The sequence below is a fragment of the Hylobates moloch genome, unplaced genomic scaffold (assembly GCF_009828535.3).
Source record: "Hylobates moloch isolate HMO894 unplaced genomic scaffold, HMol_V3 SCAFFOLD_4, whole genome shotgun sequence".
Classification (NCBI taxonomy): domain Eukaryota; kingdom Metazoa; phylum Chordata; class Mammalia; order Primates; family Hylobatidae; genus Hylobates; species Hylobates moloch.
This window is the reverse complement of record NW_026652279.1, coordinates 83,151,378-83,172,988: the sequence shown is the minus strand read 5'-3', so window position 1 is coordinate 83,172,988 and position 21,611 is coordinate 83,151,378. Positions and strand designations below refer to the sequence as shown.

The following is a 21,611-nucleotide window of genomic DNA, read 5'->3' as shown; positions in this document are numbered from 1 at the left end:
TCCACATCTCACAGAGTAAATAGGGTCTAATTTGGATTATATGAAAACTACCTGATATATTAACAATAAGCTGCAACAATACTGATGGTTAAATCAGAAACAATGCCTCACAAGGAGTTTTAAATGATACCTTAAATTTGTGTGATCTGGTCTAATACAGTATTTCCCACATCTTTAGACCATCTTTAATAAAATATATTCTATCAAGATTTATAGGCAATTTTAGCAAAAACAGTGAAAACTGTAACATATGCAGTAGTGAGCTGTAGCACCTTCCAATCCTTTTATAATAGACATGAAATAACAGAAATGGGGACTCAGAAAACCATAGGCCTGAAAAATGTCACCTCTATGAAGAAGAGGTCAAATTGCTACTGCCTCTACTTCTTGTTCAGTTAATAATGTTTTTGCTATTAAATAAGAAAGAGCTCTTAGTTGGAACTCAGTTACAAGTAATTTGTGCCAGATTAATAGTTTTATCTACAATTTGTTATTTTATACAAAATAGCTTTAAATGGTTCTTTAATTCCTGATGGGAAAGATGGTAATTTGGCAAGAATAATATTACTTCTGTGACAATAAAAAGTCACTGGCTAAAGATTCTAAAACATTTTTGTTTTTGCTATATTCATCTCTCTATGGGTACAATTATATATCTCTACTGTGCCATATGAATATAATTTTTTTCTTTTAAACATTTTGACCAAATGTTTCAACATAAAAATTAAGATATAAAAGAAGAACTTATGCTTTTAACTATGATTACATTATAGGTAGTGAATTAACACTCCTTCTGAAAACAATTAGACAAGCTGAGTAAATATAAATAAATATGAAAATAAATTAACTTTTCCTAAAGAAGAGTTGCAGAGCTAGCTAGGACTTGTGGAACAAACATCCCAAATAGAGGGAAACCACACAGAAATGAATTGACCTTGCACAAGCCATATTTGCTCTCAAGGCATTTGTCAAGGCAACCAGAACACATAATTCCCAGGTCCTGGTGAAAAGGGATACAGATAAAATTATGTGCCACACCAAGGCATTTGTTAAAATCTTATTGTTTGCAGAGAAAGAAGTAAAACGCTTATCAGAAAGCTGCTGAAAATTAGGGCAGAATATTCAGCAGTCTCACACACACAAATGAGAAGATAAAATTTATTATTCTGGACTCTGCAGGAAGAAAAGACCTTATTAAAGAGTCAAGGCCCACAGGTCCCACAGGTCCTACAACATAGGAACAGGGTCATACAAGGAGTACATAGAGTCTTGTAAAATCTTAAAATTAGTCTCCAGTCATTCCAGCCTGTGATTGGATTAGATGATTTACTCTTATACTATTTGCTTTCCAGTAGATAGGATGTATCCTCTCTAAAGGAGGGTAACAAAACTTCTACAATGCTTGATACACATTTTTCACTTTTAAATAAAAAAGTATGAGACATTTTAATTTAAAAATTCTTAACAAACAGACCAGCACATAACCCTGTTATTGGAGTTATCAGCCTCAGACTTTCTACTAAATGTGATATTCAAGAATATTGAGAAATTAGATGAGAAATTTTAAAAATTTTATAAGAGATCTAAAATATAAGAAAATAAATCAAATGGAAATACTAGAAGTGGAAATTTCAATAACTGAAATTATTAATTCAATAAATTAGTTTAAGAGGGTGGAGTAAGGTGATGGAATAGAAGCCTACACGATTCATATTCCTAACACCAAATTATAACAACTATCTGTACACAGAAAAGTACCATCACAAGACACAAAAATCAGGTGAGCAATCACAGTACCTGGTTTTAACGTTATATCATTGAAAGGGGCATTGAGGAGGGTCTGAGAGACAGTCTTAATTGCTGATACCACCCCTCCCGTATCCTATGGCAGTGGGCATACAGTAAGGAAAGTCTTTGCGCTTGGAGGAGGGAGAGCACAGCGACAGGTGGACATTATTTTGAACTCAGTGCTGCCCTGCAATAGTGGAGAGTAAGCCTTGCTGGACTCAGCCAGTGCCTGTACACAGAGGGAGCATTTGGACTGGACCTAGCCAGGTGGGAATTGCCTATCCCAGGGTTCAGAATTCAAGTTTCTGTGCAAGCCTTGCCATCATGGGACAAAGTGCTCTGGGGTCCTAGGTAAATGTGAAAGGCAGTCTAGAATGCAAGGACTACAATTCCTAGTGCTAGGCTGGACTCAGAACCAGAGGACTAAGGTGACATGTGACCTGGGGAGACATCAGCTGGGGCAGCTAAAGAAGAGCTTACAACATCCTCCCCCAACCCAAGGCAGTGAAACTCACAGGAACAAAAGTGTTCCCTTCCTTCTGCTCAGGGGGTGGAGAGTAAAGAGTAAAGAGGACTGTGTCTTGTATTGTGGGTACCTACTCAGCCACAGTAGGAGAGGGTACTGGGCAGAAGCATTCAAGGCCCTAGCTCCAGATAACATTTCTAGACACACTCTGGGCCAAAAGGAAATCCATTACTTCTGTGAAATAATCCAGTTCCGGCAAGATTCATCACCTGCTGTCTAAAGAGCTCTTGGGAACTGAATAACCAGCAAAAATTCCCAGAGAGTACATGATGGGCCTTGGGCCCTGAGACATGCTGGCTTCAGATGTGAAGATTCCCAGCAATCGTGGCTATTATAAAAGGCTTCCATTTGAGAAAAGCAGAGGGAAAAGTAAAGGGGAAATTTTCTTGCACTTTAGGTACCAGCTTGCACACAGTGGGGCAGAGCAACAAGCAGGCACTTGGGGTCCCTGAGTCCAGGCCTGGGCTCCTAGCATTTCTAGGCCTGTCCTGGGCCAGAAGGGAGCCCGCTACCTTGAAGGGTGAGTCCTAGGCCGTGCAGCATTTACCACAAGCTGTGTGAAAAGCTCTTGGGCATTAAGTGAACATTAGCAGTGGCCTGGCAGAACTCCACCATGGGCCAGTGGTGGTGATGCCCACCAGATGAAGCTCCTCTGCCTGCGAAAAGAAGGACGAGTGGGAAGGACTTTATATTGTGGTCTGACTTTCACCTTAGCTGCAGTAGAATGGAACATCAGGCAAATTCCTAAGACTTTTGACTCTAATCCCTGACTTTCAGAAACCACCTCTGGAGTCACTGAGAGCCTGGGGAATCTCACTGTCCTGGGGAAAAGAACAAAAGCCTGGCCTGCTGATTGCGGAGGCCTAGGACTTTGAGTGAACATAGGTGGTAGCCAGGTGGCAGTTACAGCAGGCCTTGGGCCAGACCCAGTGCTGTGCTGGCTTCATGTCAGACCCAGCAAAGTCCAGTGCTGCTGGCCACAGAAGTGCCTGCACAACCATACCCTCAGTTCCAGCTGGGTCAGCCCAGAAAGAGAGAGACTCTATTTGTTTAGCTGAACGTGAGGGAAAAGAATAACAGTCTCTTCCTGGTAATCCAGAGAATTATTCCAGATCTTATTAAAGACCACCAAGGCAGGACTTCTACAAGTCTGCAAAAATTTCAGTGATATTGGGCTTGTGGCCCAAGTCCCTGTGAATAGCTGGAAAGCCTTCTCAAGAAAGATAGGCAAAAACAAGTCTGGACTGTGAAGACTACAATAAACACCTAACTGTTCAATGGTCAGACAGCAAAGAACACCTATAAGCATCAAGAATATGCAGGAAAATATATGACTTCAACAAATGAAATAAATAAGTCACTGGGGACCAATCTTGGAGAAACAAGAGACATGTGACCTTTCATACAGAGAAATCAAAATAGCTGTTTTGAGGAAACTCAAAGAAATTGCAGATAACACAGGAAATGAAGTCAGAATCCAATCATATAAATTTAACAAAGAGATTAAAATAATTGAAAAGAATCAAGCAGAAATTCTAGAGTTGAAAAATGTAATTCACACGTTGAAGAATGCATCAGAGTAACTTAAGAGCAGAACTGATCAAGCAGAAGAATTTGTGAGATTAAAGACAGGCTATTTGAAAATACACAGTCAGAAGAGACAAGAGAAAAAATAATAAAAAATGAAGTATGCTTATAAGAGGTAAAAAAATAGCCTCAAAAGGGCAAATCTAATAGATTTTGGCCTTAAAGAGGAGGCAGAGAAAGAGAAAGAGATAGAAAGTATATTCAAAGGGATAATATCCAAGAATTTCCCAATCCTAGAGGAAGATATCAACATTGAAGTAAAAGGTTATAGAACACCAAGCAGATTTAAACCAAAGACAACTACCTCGAAACATTTAATATTGAATTCCCAAAGGTCAAGGATAGAGAAATTATCCTAAAAGCAGCAAGAGAAAAGAAACAAATAACATACATGTGAGTCCCAGTACGTGTGGCAGCAGACTTTTCAGTGAAAACCTTACAGGCTGAGAGAGTGGCATGACATATTTACAGTGCTGAACGAAAAATAAAATTATCCTAGAATAGTATAAACAGCAAAACTATCCTTCAAACATGAAGGATAAGTAAAGACTTTCCTAGACAAACGAAAGCTGAGGGATTTCATCAACACCAGACTTGTCCTACAAGAAATGTTAAAGAAAGTTCTTCAATCTAAAAGAAAAGGGTGTTGATGAGCAAGAAAAAAATCATCTAAAGATAAAAAACTCACTGGTAATAGTAAGCACACAGTAAAACACAGAATACCATAACACTGCAATTGTGATGTGTAAATGTCTTTTTAAGTAGAAACACTAAATAATGAAACACTCAAAAATAATAACTATGACAAATTTACAAGACATAGACAGTATAATATGACATAAAGGGAAACAACAGAAAGTTAAGAAGCAGAGGAATAAAGCTAAGTGTAGAGTTTTTATTAATTTTCCTTTTGTGTGTTTATGCAATCAGTATTGTCATCAATTTAAAATACTAGATTATAGGATAATATTTGCAAGCCTCATGGTAACTTCAAATTGAAAATCACACAGCAGATACCCTGAAAATACAAACCAAAAACTTAAATCATAACACCATAGAAAACTACCTTCATGGAAAGAAGACAGTAAAAAAGGAAGACCACAAAACAATCAGAAAAAAAAATAACAAAATGGTAGGAGTAAGTCTCCCATCCAAGTATTAACCAAGCCTGACCCTGTTTAGCTTCCAAGATCAGATGAGATTGGGTGCATTCAGGGTCACATGGCTGTAGAGTAAGTCTCTATTTATCAATAACAACCTTGAATGTAAATGGAATAAGCTTTCCAATCAAAAGACAGAGAATGGCTGAACGGATAAAAAAAATAAAGCCCCATGATCTATTGCCTACAAGAAACACACTCCTATAAAGATACACATAGACTGAAAATAAAGGGATGGAAAAAGATATTACATGCCAATGGAAATTTTAAAAAAGCAAGCAGGAGTAGCTATACATATATCTAACAAAATAGATTTCAAGACACACACACACACACACACACACACACACACACATACATACATATGCACCTCATTCTAAAGCACCCAGATAGAAAAAGCATATGTTATTAGAGCTAAAGAGGGAGATAGACCTCAATACAATCACAGCTGGAGACTTCAACACCCCACTTTTGGCACTGGACAGACCTCCCAGATAGAATATCAACAAAGGAACATCAAACTTAACTTGTGCTATAGGACAAAAAGGCTTAATAGATATTTATAGAACATTTTATCCAAAATCTGCAGAATTCACATTCCTTGCTTCAGCCCATGGATCATTCTCAGGAACAGGCCATAAGGTAAGTCACAAAACAAGTTTTAAAACATTCAAAAAATTGAAGTAATATCAAGCATCTTCTTTCATCACAATGGAATAAAACAACAAATCAATAACAGGAGGAATTTTGGAAACTATTCAAACACATGGAAATTAAATAATATGCTCCTGAATGACCAGTGCATCAATAAAGAAATTAAGAAGGAAATTGAAAGATATCTTGAGACAAATTACAATGGAAACACAATAAACCAAAACATATGGGATACAGCAAAAGCAGTACCAAGAGGAAAGTTTATAGCTGTAAGTGCCTACATCAGAAAGAGGAAAAACTTCAAATAAATGATTTAAGGATGCTTCTTACAGAACTAGAAAAGCAATAGCAAACTAAACCCAAAATTAGTAGGAAAAAAGAAATAAAGATCAGAGAAGATAAATGAAATTGAAATTAAGAAGAAAATACAAAAGATCAATGAAACAAAAAGTTTGTTTTTTGAAAAGATATACAAAACTGACAAACCTCTGGCCTGACTAAGAGAGAACATCCAAATAAATATATTTAGAAATGGAAAAGAAGACATTACAATTGATATTGCAGAAATCCCAAGGATCATCAGTGGCCGTTATGGGCAACTACATGCCAATAAATTGTAAAATCTAGAAGAAATGGACAAATTCCTGGACACATACAACCTACCAAAATTGAATCATGAACAAATCCAAAACCTGAATATACCAATAATAAGTAATGAGATCAAAGCTGTAATAATAAAGTCTCTCAGTAAAAAAAAAAGCCCAGGATCTGATGGCTTCGCAGTTGAATTCTACCAAACATTTAAAGCAGAACTGATACCCATACTACTCAGACTATTCCAAAAAACTGAGGAGGAGGGAATACCTCCAAACTCATTCTACAAGGCTAGTATTACCCTGATATCAAGACCAGACAAAGACGCATTAAAAAAAGAAAAGAAAACTGCAGGCCAGTACCTCTGATGAATATTGAGACAAAAATCCCCAACAAAATATGAGCAAACTGAATTAAATGATACATTAGAAAGGTCATTCATCATGACCATGTTGGATTTATCCCTGCAATGCAAAGATGGTTCAACATACACAAATCAATCAGTGTGATATATCATATCAACTAAAGGGTTAAACCATGCTAAAGGGTAAAAACCATATGATCACTTCAATTGATTCTGAAAAAGTATTTGATAAAATTCTACATCCTTCATGATAAAAACTCTCAAAAAACTGCATATAGAAGCAATATACCTCCACATAATAAAAGCAATATATGACAAACCCACATCTAGTATCATAGAAATGGGGAAGAACTGAAAGTGTTTCTACTAAGATCTGGAACATGACAAGGATGCTCGCTGTCATAACTGTTATTCAACATAGTACCTAAAGATTCCACCATAAAACTATTAGAATTGATAAACAAATTCAATAAACTTGTAGGATACAAAATTACTGTACAAAAATCAGTAGCATTTCTATATGCCAACAGTGAACAATCTGACAAAGAAATAAAAAAGTAATCCCATTTGCAATAGCCACACATAAAAATAAATACCTATGAAATAACCAAGGAAATGAAAGATCTCTACAATTACGACTATAAAACAGTGATGAAAAAAATTTAAAAGGACACCAAAAATGGACAGATATTTCATTTTCATGGATTGGAAGAATCAATACTGGTAAAATGTTCATACTACCCAAAGAAATCTACAGATTCAATGCAATTTCTTTCGAAATACCAATGACATTCTTCACAGAAACTGAAAAAAATATTCTAAAATGTATATGCAACCACAAAGACCCAGAATTGCCAAAGCCATCCTAAGCAAAAAGAACAGAACTGGACGAATCACGTTGCTGACTTTGAATTATATTATAATGCCATAGTAACCAGAACAGCATGATACTGGCATGAAAACAGACACTTAAACAAAGGGAATAGAATAGAGATCCCAGTAACAAATCTACACACCCACAGTGAACTAATTTCCAACAAAGATGCCAAAAACACACACTGGAGAAAGGACAGTCTTTTCAATAATGATACTGGGAAGCTGGATATCCATATGCAGAATAATGAAACTAGATCTTTACCTCTCATCATATACAAAAATCAAATCAAAGTGGCTTGAAAATTTAAATATGAGACCTCAAACTATAAAGCCACTTCAAGAAACCTTTGGAGAAACTCTTCAGAACATTGGGCTGAGAAAAAATGTTTTGAGTAATACCCCACAAGCACAGACAACCAAAGCAGAAACGGACAAATGGGATCACATCAAGTTAAAAAGCTTCTGCACAGCAAAAGAAAAAATCAACAAAGTAAAGAGGCAACCCACAGAATGGGAGAAAGTGTCCTCAAACTACCCATCTGACAAGGGTTCAATAATTAGGATATATAAGAAGTTCAAACAACTCTATAGGTAAAACTCTAATAATCTGATCAAAAACAGGCAAAAGATTTGAACAGATATTTCTCAGAAGAAGACATACAAATGGAAAACAGGCATACGAAAAGGTGCCCAACATTATTGACCATCAGAGAAATGCAAATCAAAACTACAATGAGATATCACCTCACCCCAGTTAAAATGGCTTCTGCAGCCGGGCGCGGTGGCTCACGCTTGTAATCCCAGCACTTTGGGAGGCCTAGGCCGGCGAATCACGAGGTCAGGAGATGGAGACCACGGTGAAACCCCGTCTCTACTAAAAACACACAAAAAAATTAGCCGGGCGTGATGGCGGGCGCCTGTAGTCCCAGCTACTCGGAGAGGCTGAGGCAGGAGAATGGCTGGAATCCGGAAGGCGGAGCTTGCAGTGAGCCGAGATCGCGCCCCTGCACTCCAGCCTGGGTGACAGAGCGAGACTCTGTCTCAAAAAAAAAAAAAAAAGGCTTCTGTTCAAAAGGCAGACAATAACAAATGCTAGAGAAGATATGGAGAAAAGGGAACCCTCACACATTGTTGGTGGGAACAATGTACATTAATAGAACCACAATGAAAAACACTTTGGAGATTCCTCAAAAAACTAAAAATGGACCTGCTGTATGATCCAGCAATTCCAGCAATCCCACTGCAGGGTATATACCCAAAATAAAACATATTAGTATATCGAAGAGATATCTACACTCCCATGTTTGTTTTAGTACTTTTCACAATAGTCAAAATTTGTAAGCAACCTAAGTATCCGTCAACAGATGAATGGATAAAGAAAATGTAGTACATATAAACAATGAAGTACTATTCAGCTATAAAAAAGAATGAGATCCTGTTATTTGCAACAACTTGGATGGAACTGGAGGTCATTATGTTAAGTGAACGCTCGGAAACACAAGTGTTACATGTTCTCACGTAATTGTGGGATATAAAAATCAAAACAATTGAACACATGGAGATAAAGAGTAGAAGGATGATTACCAGAGGCTGGTATGGGTAGTAGGGGTTGAAAGGGAGTGGGGACGGTTAATGAGCACAAAAAATAGCTTGAAAGAATGAATAATATGTAGTATTTGATATCACAACAGGGTGACTAAAGTCAAACTAATTTAATTTTACATTTAAAAATAACTAAAAGGGCATAAATGGGTGATTTGTAACATGAAAGATAAATGGTCAAGTGAACAGACGCCCCATTTTCCATGATGTGATTATTACTGACTGCATGCCTGCATCAAAATATCTCATGTACCCCATAAATACATAGACCTACTAACTACCCAAAAAATTAAAAATAAAAAAATACAAAATGAATAAATAAATCTGTTTACAGATAGGACATGGTGAAAAAAGAGGATTCATAAATGGGAAGAGAGAGCTGTAAATAAAATATACAGATTACAACACAGAGAACAAAAATAAATGGAAAAAGCATTAAAAGAAAAAGTAAAGTTTACTAGAACATGACATAGTGTGAAAAGCTACATACATCTTTATTTGGAGGTCTTAAGAAGAGAAAAAATGAAGGTCAAAGCTATATCTAAAGAGACAGTGACCAAAATTTTTCTAAAAGTAGTGAAAGACAGGAAGCCATGCTTTAAAAATGGTCCAAATGTCAAACAGTAGAAATAAAAGGACACCATCTAGACACATAATTGGATGACTGCTGATAATAAAATAGTAAGAGAAAACATAAAAACAGCAAAAAGAAAACACACATTAACCTCAAAGAGCATCATCAGACTCACAACTCACTTCTCAACAGAAATGGTAGAAGTTGAAAGTCAATTTAACAGCATTTTGAAAGTTCTGAAATAAAATGAATTTCCAACCTAGAATACTGTAGCTAATGAAAGTAACTTTAAAAGTGAGGTTAAAAGAAAAACATTTCAATCACACAAAAATAAAAAATTCATTGTCAACATACTCGCACTGAAACATATACTAAAGAGAACTCTTAATCTGTGAAGATACATGTTGGTACTAGAAGGAATAGATGTCATCTAGAAAAACATCTGTGATATCTGTGATTATAAAAATTAAAAATAAAACTAAAATAGAAAATAAAACATACTAACCATTACTTCTGATAAAACAAAAAATCATCTATCCTGCTCAGGCTCCCCACCCCCACCCCCATGCACATGTGCTGGTGCATAGAAATTATATATTTTAAAAGATAAGCATACCATCCTCCAATTTATTTCAACTTACTTTAGGGTAAGAAGTAAAGACAAAAATAGCTCATCAAACATACTGATAAATATTTTGCATTGTTTTGTCTTACACTTATATTTCTGGCAACTAGCAAACGCTTTCAAAATACCATGCTGCTAAGAGTTTAGAAAAATGAACTGAAAGTACTTATTGCATGAATTAAAATTAAAATGTTAAAACTGTTTTTAAATAAACTATTAATGGTGATTAACGACATCAGTAATATATCAAGTATTTTGCTATTTTAGACAGGACATTTGAAAATATTCGTATGGTGAATATCTTTAATACTTTTCCTTAGGATTATATTGAGCACTCATTTTAGTATAAAACACTCAACCCCACCACCAACCATGTAATGATATTATCTTCCTAATGCCCTAATAGAACAATAGATCATTTTTCTGAAGCACAATAGACTAAATTCAATGTGCCTTTTCTTTACACAAAGGGACAATATAATAACGTGAAATCTCCTTTCTTAAAATCTTTTTGTTTACGCCTTTCTTCATGTAAAACTTTCTTAAATAGGCTAGGAAGAAATGTCTATATCCAACCTATGGAGAACAAAGAAATCAATAATGGGATTTCATCAGAAGGCATAATTCAATCAAGGTTGTAATTCCATCTCACCATGAAAACATGACCTTACCACAATTTTATAAATGTGCATAAATATGGATGTTCACCATATGCACCACCTACCTATGGAAGTACCCTACTATGGTTGAGGCAGCAGGGAATGTGAATTCATATATGGCAGCTCCTCTGTCATAAGCCTCCAATCCCAGGTCCAATTAGACAATTGAAAATTCCCATTTGTAGGACTGATGGAGTGCTAGCAGCATATACTATTGAAGAAACAAAGGGTGTGTGAAACCCTTTGAGCAGTCGCTGTCTTCGGTTTACTTATGTATCTATTTCATTATATTTAAAATAATCCAGATGAATTTCAGGCAGAACCTGAAACACTTCTAAAATCAACTGAATTCCAGTGTATTTTATGAGTAGAGAGTCTCATTAATCACATTAAATATTTGACAATAATCCTTTTATATATCAAAGATGAAAAGATCTCACTTTGACTCTCAAAACCAGAAGCATTATAAGAAAGTAGATTATGTTTTAAAAAACTTCATTTAGATAAACTGAAATGAATTAGGTTATATGCTTCAGATATACTAAGTTATTCAAAAATTGATCATTGCAAGTGCTCGATTTGTTTACTTTTTCTCAATTGGATTGTATATTTACTTTGTAGATATTTACATTTTTAAAAAATCAGAGGCTAAAATGTTACAATTTAAAAACATATCTTTTGCACTTGATGTTGCCAATAATTATTGCCATTAACTATTAATCTAAAAATGAGCAATTTTCACTTTTTAATTATATACAATATTTCAATTACAGCAAGGTAGTAACTGGTAAGAAAGTACTTAAGTATACCAGTAAGTTCTGCTTTAAGTTCTGGTTTTAGTGGTTCATTGCTAAATACAATAGAATGCAAAGCAGTTCTTATTCTTCACGTTAAAATTGTTGACATTTTTATATGATGGAAAAATATTTATCATAAATACTGTTATAATGAAATGTTATTTATTAAAGCTTCCTTTATTCATGAAAGGGCAAAATCATTTGCTGGTTCACTTTGTTCCAAGAACGTGCTGGAGTGCTAAATGAAAATGTGCAGTTCAGCTCCAAGTAGCTTGCACATTACAAATCAAAATGTTAAGCCGTGAGGTTAAAATGAAACAGATAAGCAAGTAACACTTTCCCCAGTGCCAACATCTCTTTTTATACAGCACATGCAAAGGGACATATCTTTAAATGTTCTTTGTCCTTTATTTTAGAGGTTCTCAGATGCTTAGAGGTAGGCACTCTAATTATTTTGCATGATAACCCTCAGAAAGCAAAACATTCTGGTACCATTAGTAGTCCTAGGAATGCAGGTTCCAAGGTTCCAATAATGTTTTTTTTTTTTTTTTTAAAGATGAATGTATCTAGTCCAGTCCTTTCTTTGCTTTCAAGACAAAAGGCCATGAGAAAGGTAGTCTATTTCTAGGTTTTCAATAGACGTAGCTGTAGACAGAGGAGCCCATGGGAAAACACTAACAGTGGGCCCTGAGTACTCCTAGATTTCTCTAACATTGATCTGACCTTCTAAGAATCTCTTAAGCCAAAGTCTCTACTGTCTCTAGAGAAAGGGGTAGGGTGGTGAGAATCCAGGTCATTATATCCCTAACTATAAAAGTGCCTTCTTAGGTTTGCCTCCTTGGTTCCATGTGGTGTAGGGTAACATGTGACTGTAACACCAAAAATCCAACCAGACTTTGGCAAACAACTTACCTCTTAAAATACATAGCCTGTGAATGGCAATTTGGTAATATCTATGTATAAAAGGAAAACACTGTTTTCAATAGTGTCAATAATGCTATTTAAATTTAACATGGATTTACAGTCAAAAAACTTAAGTCCTACTCTTATGGAAAACAGTAATTAGTGGCAAAAAGGATATATTTAGATTTATTTCACCATGGCCCAAAGTTTTTGTTTTGTTTTGTTTTGTCTTTTAAATGTCAAGTATAGATTCTACTCATTGTAATATGATTTATGTTATTTATTTAATGAGTTCACAGTCGTCATGGGAAAGGATCAGGAGAAAATAAGGTTGCCAAATATGTTTTAGATAATATAGGACACTGGAGTATGATAAGAAGCTTATAAACAAACTTTGCTTAAAATATTAAAGAAAAAGGAAAATATGTCTTATTCATCTCTGTATCCTCAGAATCTAGCCGAGTGACTGTTATGTATTAAGACCTCAGTAAAGTGTGTGCTTGTGTGTGTGTGTGTGTGTGTATGTGTGCATATGTGTAGACAGAGAAATACACAGTCATGCATCACATAACAACATTTTGGGCAACAATGAACTACATACAGGATGGTGGGCCCATAAGATTATAATACTGTATTTTTACTGTACTTTTTCTATGTTTAAATACACAAATATCTACCATTGTATATTTACAATTGCCCACAGTAATCACTACAGTAGCATGCTACACAGGTTTGTAGCCTAGGAGCAATAGGCTATTCCATATAGCCTAGGTATGTAGTAAGCCCTACCATCTAGGTTTGTGTAAGTACACTCCGTGATGTTCGTGCAATGATGAAATTGCCTAATGATGCCTTTCTCAGGACGTATTTGATGTATGACTGCATGATCTTATAGAAAGATTTAGGGGGCCTACTTAGAAACATACTTTTAAATAAGATGATCTTCCACGTCATTCATTGCAAATCTAACAACTTTATAGGGACACTGACATATTCACAAACAAATCCTGTGGTCATATATGGGTTACTCTACACTATTTGATGATAATTTGTGTCTCACACTCAGAAGCAGTCTCCCACTCTTTATTACTTGTTATTTACTGTTATTACATATATGTTTGTGTGTTTACACATACATATATATATGTTGTATACACATATGTATTATATTCCTGTACATATTGGGCTCTAGATAAAATTAGAGAAGACCCAACTCTGCTTGTCAAACTGCAACTACCACAAAAGAGCATTCACTTAAAGTGTGACCTCAGTGTGATTCAGGACATGCAGCTTCACTTTACCTTAGAATGAAAAAGATCTTTACATAAAAAGAAACTCATGCTGTCATAAATGGTGGAGATGATTGTACATAAATCATGATAGATTCTCTGTTTTTCACTCCATGTACACTATGCCTGTCCTCTCATCCCTCCATTGTATTTTTGGAGATTCAAATTGGTGTATGATCAGCTATTTGAATGAACAGTGTATTAAATTAAACAGGTTGAGTGTAGCAGCTGACGACAGACCAATTCAATCATCTATGCATTCATTTATTTCACTCATCTATTCAAAAAGTACATAGTCAGCACTATTATACTAATTCTGTGAAAATAAAAATTACAATGTGTTATGAACTATGATCCTGGTATGCAGACTGTGTTATTTCTCCACTATCATTTAGAGATGAAATGCATTAAAAATGTAGCAGAGTATCTGAACACTTTTCATAATCTGATTTGTAAAAACTATTGTCAATAAAGTAGAATGAAAAGAATTAAAAAAAAAATCCATCATGCCACCCACAATGGGACATCATGTATTGTCAAGTCTTTGAAATTCACTCTCAACTTAATTTCCAAATATCACTCCAAAGAAGTCTCTGGCTTTCTTTAGTTCAGTAAGCATTCCTGAGAAACACTTGTATCTGTCCTCTTTCAACTCTAACTACTCCTCTCATAGTGTAATGGAACAAAAGCCCTCTTTTAAGAATTCTGGCACAGTACCACTTAACTGAAACACATTAATAACTGGTTATATAAATCCTATAAAAATAAGCATTATAGAGTAAGTAGCTGACTGAAAGTTAAGTTTATTGAATAATGGTGGGTAAATTATTTTTGTAACATAAGAAATAATACGGTACTCAATATATTGTATAAGTGCAACATTATCACAATTGGCATCATTATATAAAAATATGCTAAAAATTTAGCCAAAAGTACAGTATTATGAAAGTATAAAATACATTAATTATGTCAATTATGAAGCATAGTATTTATGGCATTCTAATTCAGTTACAAACTCACACAGTCTTGAAAATCCTCCGGTTTTCTTTAAAAAGTATACTGTCTAGATCTGGAGACAGACCTTTGCCAACCTGCAAGACAGAATATAACAAGCTCTTTGCTTGTATTTATACTTGGGACATCTGGAGAAATGAAGGAAACTTTCAAGGAGATGGTCATATTGGATTTAACTAGGCACTAACTAGGCACTAACCAGGCTTTAGTGCCTGAAGAATATTTTTACAGAAACAAAAAGGTAGAAGTTATTCTAGACAGAGGGAGCTTTGCCGGAAAATGCAACAAAAATGAAAAGCTTATGTGTGTGCCATTCATCTATTGATTCAATTATTCATTTACTAATATTCAACAAATATCTACTGAATGGATAAGATTTTAGTGATAATTTTTGTAATGGTATTACATATATTAAAAGAAATTATTCCTTCAACCACAATGTCAATAGGTTTTGGACACAATCCTGTCAGCGCAAATGCATATATACGTTTAGTAAATATCATGACAAATTCAGCTAATCGATGTCTTTTGGGATGCATGAATGAGAGCTCCTCTCAAATACCAAGGGACATTAAAATAATTAGAAAATTAAAATTTCAGGTAAAACTAAAACGAATACACTTGTCTAGAAATTTTACATAACATTGATAAGATGTAGTATAAACCTAACATGTCCTAGCATGACCTTTTTTTAATAAAGACATTCTATTACCAGCTTACAGATGGTCAAAAGGTTAGAATGATAACTTTTTATTTATAAATTATAAGCTCATGAGTCTAAAAAGTTATAATCTTGAACTTGTTCATAAAAACAAACTTTTTTTCTTTTTACGTGTATTAGATTTATATTTAAGAAAAAGAAAGGAAGTATTTTGAGATCATCCTGCTCAAGATAAGTAGCTTATCTCTTGCTCTGCTTCAAAACTGATGGAACTTTAACAGACTATTGTTTCAAATTCTATCCCCATGATGGGGACAGTTGTTTATGTTCCAATGTTATAATATTTTTGAAATTCAAGAAATAAATAGCTGAAAAAATGAATTTATGAAACTTGTTAAAAGATTATTGATTGTATTTTAGAAACCGCAAGAATTAAGTAAAAAGAGTGTAGTCTTTACCATCAGGTAGACGTAGTACCGGATCGTAAAATTTGATATACTTCAAATCCTGCATTCCCACAAAGCAATTTTGTGATTTTCATACATTTCATTTTTCTTGGGTTGTTAAAATGTGATAATAATACTTCAGTTTCAAGGTAGATGTTAAGATAACAATGAAAAATAGCTTTCTTTTTCAAAGTTTCTTGCATAGTGCCAAGTGTACATTAAATTCTGATAAATATTGGCCCATTTTTCCTCTTTTTTTTTCACAATATGTCCTGTTTCAGGTAAATTTCAACTCTTGATAGTATTTGCTTGAAGTAATTTTTCAACATATTTCAAAATCTAACAGCAAACCACAGACAGAATATAATGAATGAATATCTGATTCATTTAATTTCACTGTCTCTCAAAAAGAATGCAGTGTGCTAGATAAAGCTATCAAGGCATATTTTTAAATTAATGTTTTAATTAACATTTCTAATTTAATATGTAACACTGTGTCCATGTGTCACTTAGTGTCTCTCAAGAAGTCATTATTTTATGATGCTGCTATATTTTTAAAAAGAGAGATAAAACCTACACTAATATTAATAGGATATTACATTATTACATAGTTTAGTTACAATAGTAGATCAAGTTCTGAAACTATTTCTTTCTTATTCTATTAAAATAAAACAACTTTCAGGAGGGTCATTTAGATTTTTTAAACATTTAAATACATCACTTAATTTGCTAAATAGTACATGAAACCACATGGTTTTGAATTAATACATTTTCAATGTGCATGCCTTTAATTTTCAGTTTCTCAAATAAATGGTGTCTTTCCCTAAATGTATTTTTTGCATCATAAAGTTATTTTGACAATACTGATGTTCTCAAAAATTAGGTCTATATTTGTGCTGATTAAAAAGACACAGCCATGATATTATATCCCTGATCAAAATATCCTCAAATCTCTTAAGATACTGCGGTGTCAATGCCTCTGGACGGGTTAGAAATAGAAACCACGGGAGGAAGATAGTTCTAAATCAACTCTTCATTGTAACTAGATAGAAACAAATTCCTAATTAAATTTGGGTTGAATCGAACCAGTTTTAATGTTTATTTTTTTGGGGGGGTATAGGGTATAAATTCGGTGAAAAGGCAAAGTTTTTATTTTGAGCTGTCTCCTCAACCTCATTTTTAATGAGAACCAAATAATCATGGTGGGGTTTCCATAGGCATTAAAGAGGTCAATAACACTGGTTCCAATCAAGTCCAGGCAATTCAATTTCTAAAGTCAAAGTGCACATTAGAATTTGATTTCACAAGCTATATGGCAATGATGGTTTTGGAAAAAGGAAAATTTAATAGTTTATTGTATTTTCCCTTTACCTGACATTATTTTCAAAAATGCAACAATTATATTTTCATAAAATATTCAGTCCTTAATTTTATAGTTCTAGCTACTGCTTAGTATTTATCATATATCTGTCTTTACTTATATATCTATACTAACTTTAAGCACTGATAGTTACAATACTTACTATTTGAACAAATGTGTGCATATTTTTATTTTTGTTCCAATACATACATCGATCAGAAAAGAGAAATTATTTCGGTTTTCAGCTGCTAAATATAATGCTGATCATCTGAATTGCCATAAATAATCCTGGCAATTAAACATGAAGGTATAAAAATATAACAGACTATTTCCAAAAATATACATTTAAAAGTAGTTTTAATTCAGTGGGATTAAAATCAGTGCATCTTAAAGGGGGCTATTATGTTTCAATACAAATGTAATTATGTTTACCACAGAATATGCTGATAGCATTTGACTAGATACGTTTATTACTTTGAAATCATAAAAGAAAAATTAAAAATAATGGTTGTCATTGTTTCTATCTTTCATCTACAGTTCAGAAACAGCAATTTTTCTAAGCTTAGTTATTACATGGAAGTTTTTAATAACATCTAGTTCACAAAAATAATGATAGACACAGCCATCCAAATATTGAAAAATAGCCAATCTAAATTCCAGATTCCTTACCAATTAAAATGATGTAATAGTTTATAAACATAAGTTGTTGTTTTTTAATATTTATTTAGCTTTGGATTCCTAAATGAGGATGTTGAAACAGATAACTTTTCAGTCCTATAGATGGCTGTAGTTCTCCATGGAGCATAAGTTAGAAAGTTAGTTTGAAATGTGTGTATAGAATAAGACATTAAAATTTCCTCTAATGAGAAAGAATATAAGGATTGCTTCTGTTATTTCCTATTAATACATAGTATGAATTGATTAAGGTTATTTTATATGAAAAGTTATTTGGTCTCTTACTGGTTTAATAACTAAAATAGCTATCAAATTCAAAGAGAACTTTAACTCTGTCATAGACTTTTTTATGCAGTTTTATCTTGACCTTTTGGAAATAAGTGCAACAGAAAAATAAATAATATAACAATTACAAAATTTTAAAGGTTATAAGTAATGAAAATCTATTCCAACTCATATATCTTTCAGAATGACCAGTAAGCGAGTAAATTGAAATTGATCTTACTGCTTTTTTTTTTCCCCTTAAACATTTAAGGAGGATGTTTTCTGGACAATAGTGTCCAGGTGAATAAAGGTAGGCGTTACGAATATAATTTTAAATAGCAAACCCAACACAATGATGAAGATTTCAACATTTTAACATCTCCACCCACTCTTACTCTCAATGTCTAATTTAGAGTTTTACCAAAAAACACCCCAAACCAAAAAACCCTCCAGTAAACCTTTTTCTTAAAGAATTTGTAATATTCTTTGTGCTGTAATTATGTACTGTGAAAGGAAAGGAAGAAATTATATGAGCTCTGAGAGGCGGTGTTTTATTAAAACTGAAAAAGTTTTACAAGTCTGTCTTTTTTTTTTTTTTTAATAAAACAACTAAAGCTTCCTTCTGTCTCCTCCTACTCCTTTGGCTTGGTGCTTACTCCTTAAGCAACTTGCTGCATTTTACAGCTATGGAATTTCACTGGGAAGGGCCTCCCTAAGAAGCCATGTGAACAGGGATACACCATAGTGGATACAGCATAGTGGATGCAGGCAGACAAGATAAGAGATCTCTTTCCTCAGCTCTCCTAAACCCTCGATGCCTTTCCAGTACTCTCTTGTCTCTAGTCACAAAAGACAGCTGACTTCACAGCTGGAACAACAAGTTGTGCGGTGAATCCCAGTGATTTAACCAAGTAGCAAACCGGCTCATTGGCTTCCTTGGCTTCATTGGAATCTCGGTTGCCAGGCGAACTCGGAATCACTAGCCTGGGTAGGGCAACACAGATAAAAGTGTTTCTGTTTCTGGACAGAGAATGAAAACGACGCAGAATGTAATCGATCGGTAGAATATTGATCACTTTCCTTCCTTCGTGACCCTACTTTAAGTGACGGAGAGCTAAGGCCTCACTTATATGCACCCAGGTGCCCCCGAGATCTCCATTTTCCCCAAATGCATAAAAGGCTAAAAACGGCCACATTCCCCAGCACCACGGCGTGGCTGCAGCTCTTTTGTTTACCATGTAAGTCACACCGGGGGTTCACTCCTCGCCCTCTCCCCTGCGTTAAAGCCGCGTGCGGTGGAAGACTGAGGAGCACCCCCGAACTCCTGCTCAGCCCGAGTCAAGCACCGAAAGCTTCACAGGTTTTTCTCCTGAGCCTTGAAGAGAAACCTTTTGAACTCCTAACCCCCCGGGGATGTCCGCCTCCCAGAAGAGAGCCGGCTTCCCAGGCAGCTTAGGAAACTTAACCGGGATCCCAGAAAGGAGGCGCGGTGCAGCTCCGGTGGAACGGAGCTCCGAGGCGACATCCTCTTTACCTGCAAAGTTGCAATCTTCGGGCCGAAGTGACGGGATCCGAGGACGGACGGCGCGGGTGCCCTGCTGGGTGACAGCACGCCCGGCAAATTCCAGTGGAATTCCCTTAGTCGCTGCCGAGTTTTGGAGCATTCCAAGGAAAACGAACGAAGCTGGAGCCCACGCAGCTGGCATCGAACTGGGCGGAGGGAGGATGCTCTGAAAGCGAAGCCGTGGGAGGCGGGGGAGGGGCGGCCCGGGAGGGGGAGGTAAGAACCTCTCCCACCCCCGCCCGCACCGATCCCTCTGGATAAAGTTAAGAGTTCCCACGGCTGACAGAGGATGAGCCCGGAGAAAGGCACCCCGCCCTCCGTCCCTGGCGGCTGCCGGGCTCGGGGTCCGCACAGACCGCGCTGGAAAGGGACAGTCCGGGAAGATGCGCGTCCCACGCACCACACTGCCCGGAGGTGGAGGAGACCCGCGCGCTGACAGGAGCTGACGCCGCGTCCCCAGCTCGTCCCCCCTCGAATAGCCTCCACCTACCGGGGCCAACAGCTTGAGGTCAGCCAGTGGGCAGGGGAGCTCACCACCAGCCGGCCGTCATCCAGCCGAGTCGGTGGCGAGAATCCACCCTGTGGTCCTGGATGCAAGCCAGACACATCTCCGGGCTTAGGGCGGTCTCTGCAGGCGTGTTGGATTTCAGTGCGTTCCGACACCCAGCTTTTGAACGCCCTGCTCCCAGCCCGGTAAACAGGCACCCATGAGGCCCGCCGCCGGACTGGAAGAAGTAGCCCCCTGCAACTCTCCAAGCTTCTCCCACTCCCGCTCCTCTGGGCGCCTGGCACCCCCTCTCCTGTCCTCAAGGTGTCAGACTTCCCTTGCAAGAGCTGGAAGATGCGGCTCGCCACTAGTGTCAACAATCAAAACAGCCGCAATGAATAAATGAGGAGCCACAGGCTTCCAACCACCCCCCACCCAGCTTGGTCTTTCCAAAAGGCATAGGAAATCAGCAAGTTTCCACCAAATATACCAAAACCCTAAGACGCGAGCCAGCCTAAGGGTGCAAGTTTCTGCGGCCGCAGATGATGTGCGTGTGTGCGAGTGTGTGTGTGTGTGTGTGTTACTGGTACCAGCTTACTGAGAGTGAGGTTTCAAGATAAACGTTATCTCTTGTCCAATCTCTTTAGTGTTCACATATGAAAATCAGATTAAAGTACAGAGAGGAATACACACACACACAAACCACACATACACACTATTGGCAAAGTTAGCAATAACACTTGCTGTAGCTGCAACACGGTGATTCCCAGCTTGTCACTCGGAAAGGCTTAATTGGTTGTGACCCCAGGACCCAGAGAAAGACAGAGTTCATGTGTAAGATAGTGAGTGGAGCCCTTGAGGAATCCTAGCTGGCAATTACCCTCCTCGAGACTCTGTTTCTACCTGATTGCCCTTATTTTCTGAAAGCCCTGAGGTTAGCTGCTGGTCTCTGATTGTATCCCAGCAGATGCCTGATTCAGCTTCCAGTCTGCGCAAAAGCTTAGGAGCAAACGTTTTCTCCTGTCCCAAACACGTTGTTACACCTGGGAAGCTGTGCTGTGCCGACTGCAAGGAGGACCAGTTTCTTCCCATGGAATATTCCCAAGGAATATAAACTGACAAACTGGCATCCATATTCAGAC

General features: G+C 36.4%; 1 protein-coding gene across 1 annotated transcript in view; it reads right to left on the bottom strand.

The window, feature by feature from the left end:
* Window positions 1-20,081, bottom strand: part of TRPC4 (transient receptor potential cation channel subfamily C member 4) — a 236,363-nt gene extending 216,282 nt beyond the window's left edge. Inside the window, exon 1 of the mRNA XM_032150422.2 lies at window positions 19,953-20,081. The gene's annotated coding sequence lies outside the window, so the exon portion shown is untranslated. The remainder of the gene's footprint in view (window positions 1-19,952) is intronic.
* Window positions 20,082-21,611: the final 1,530 nt, after the last annotated feature.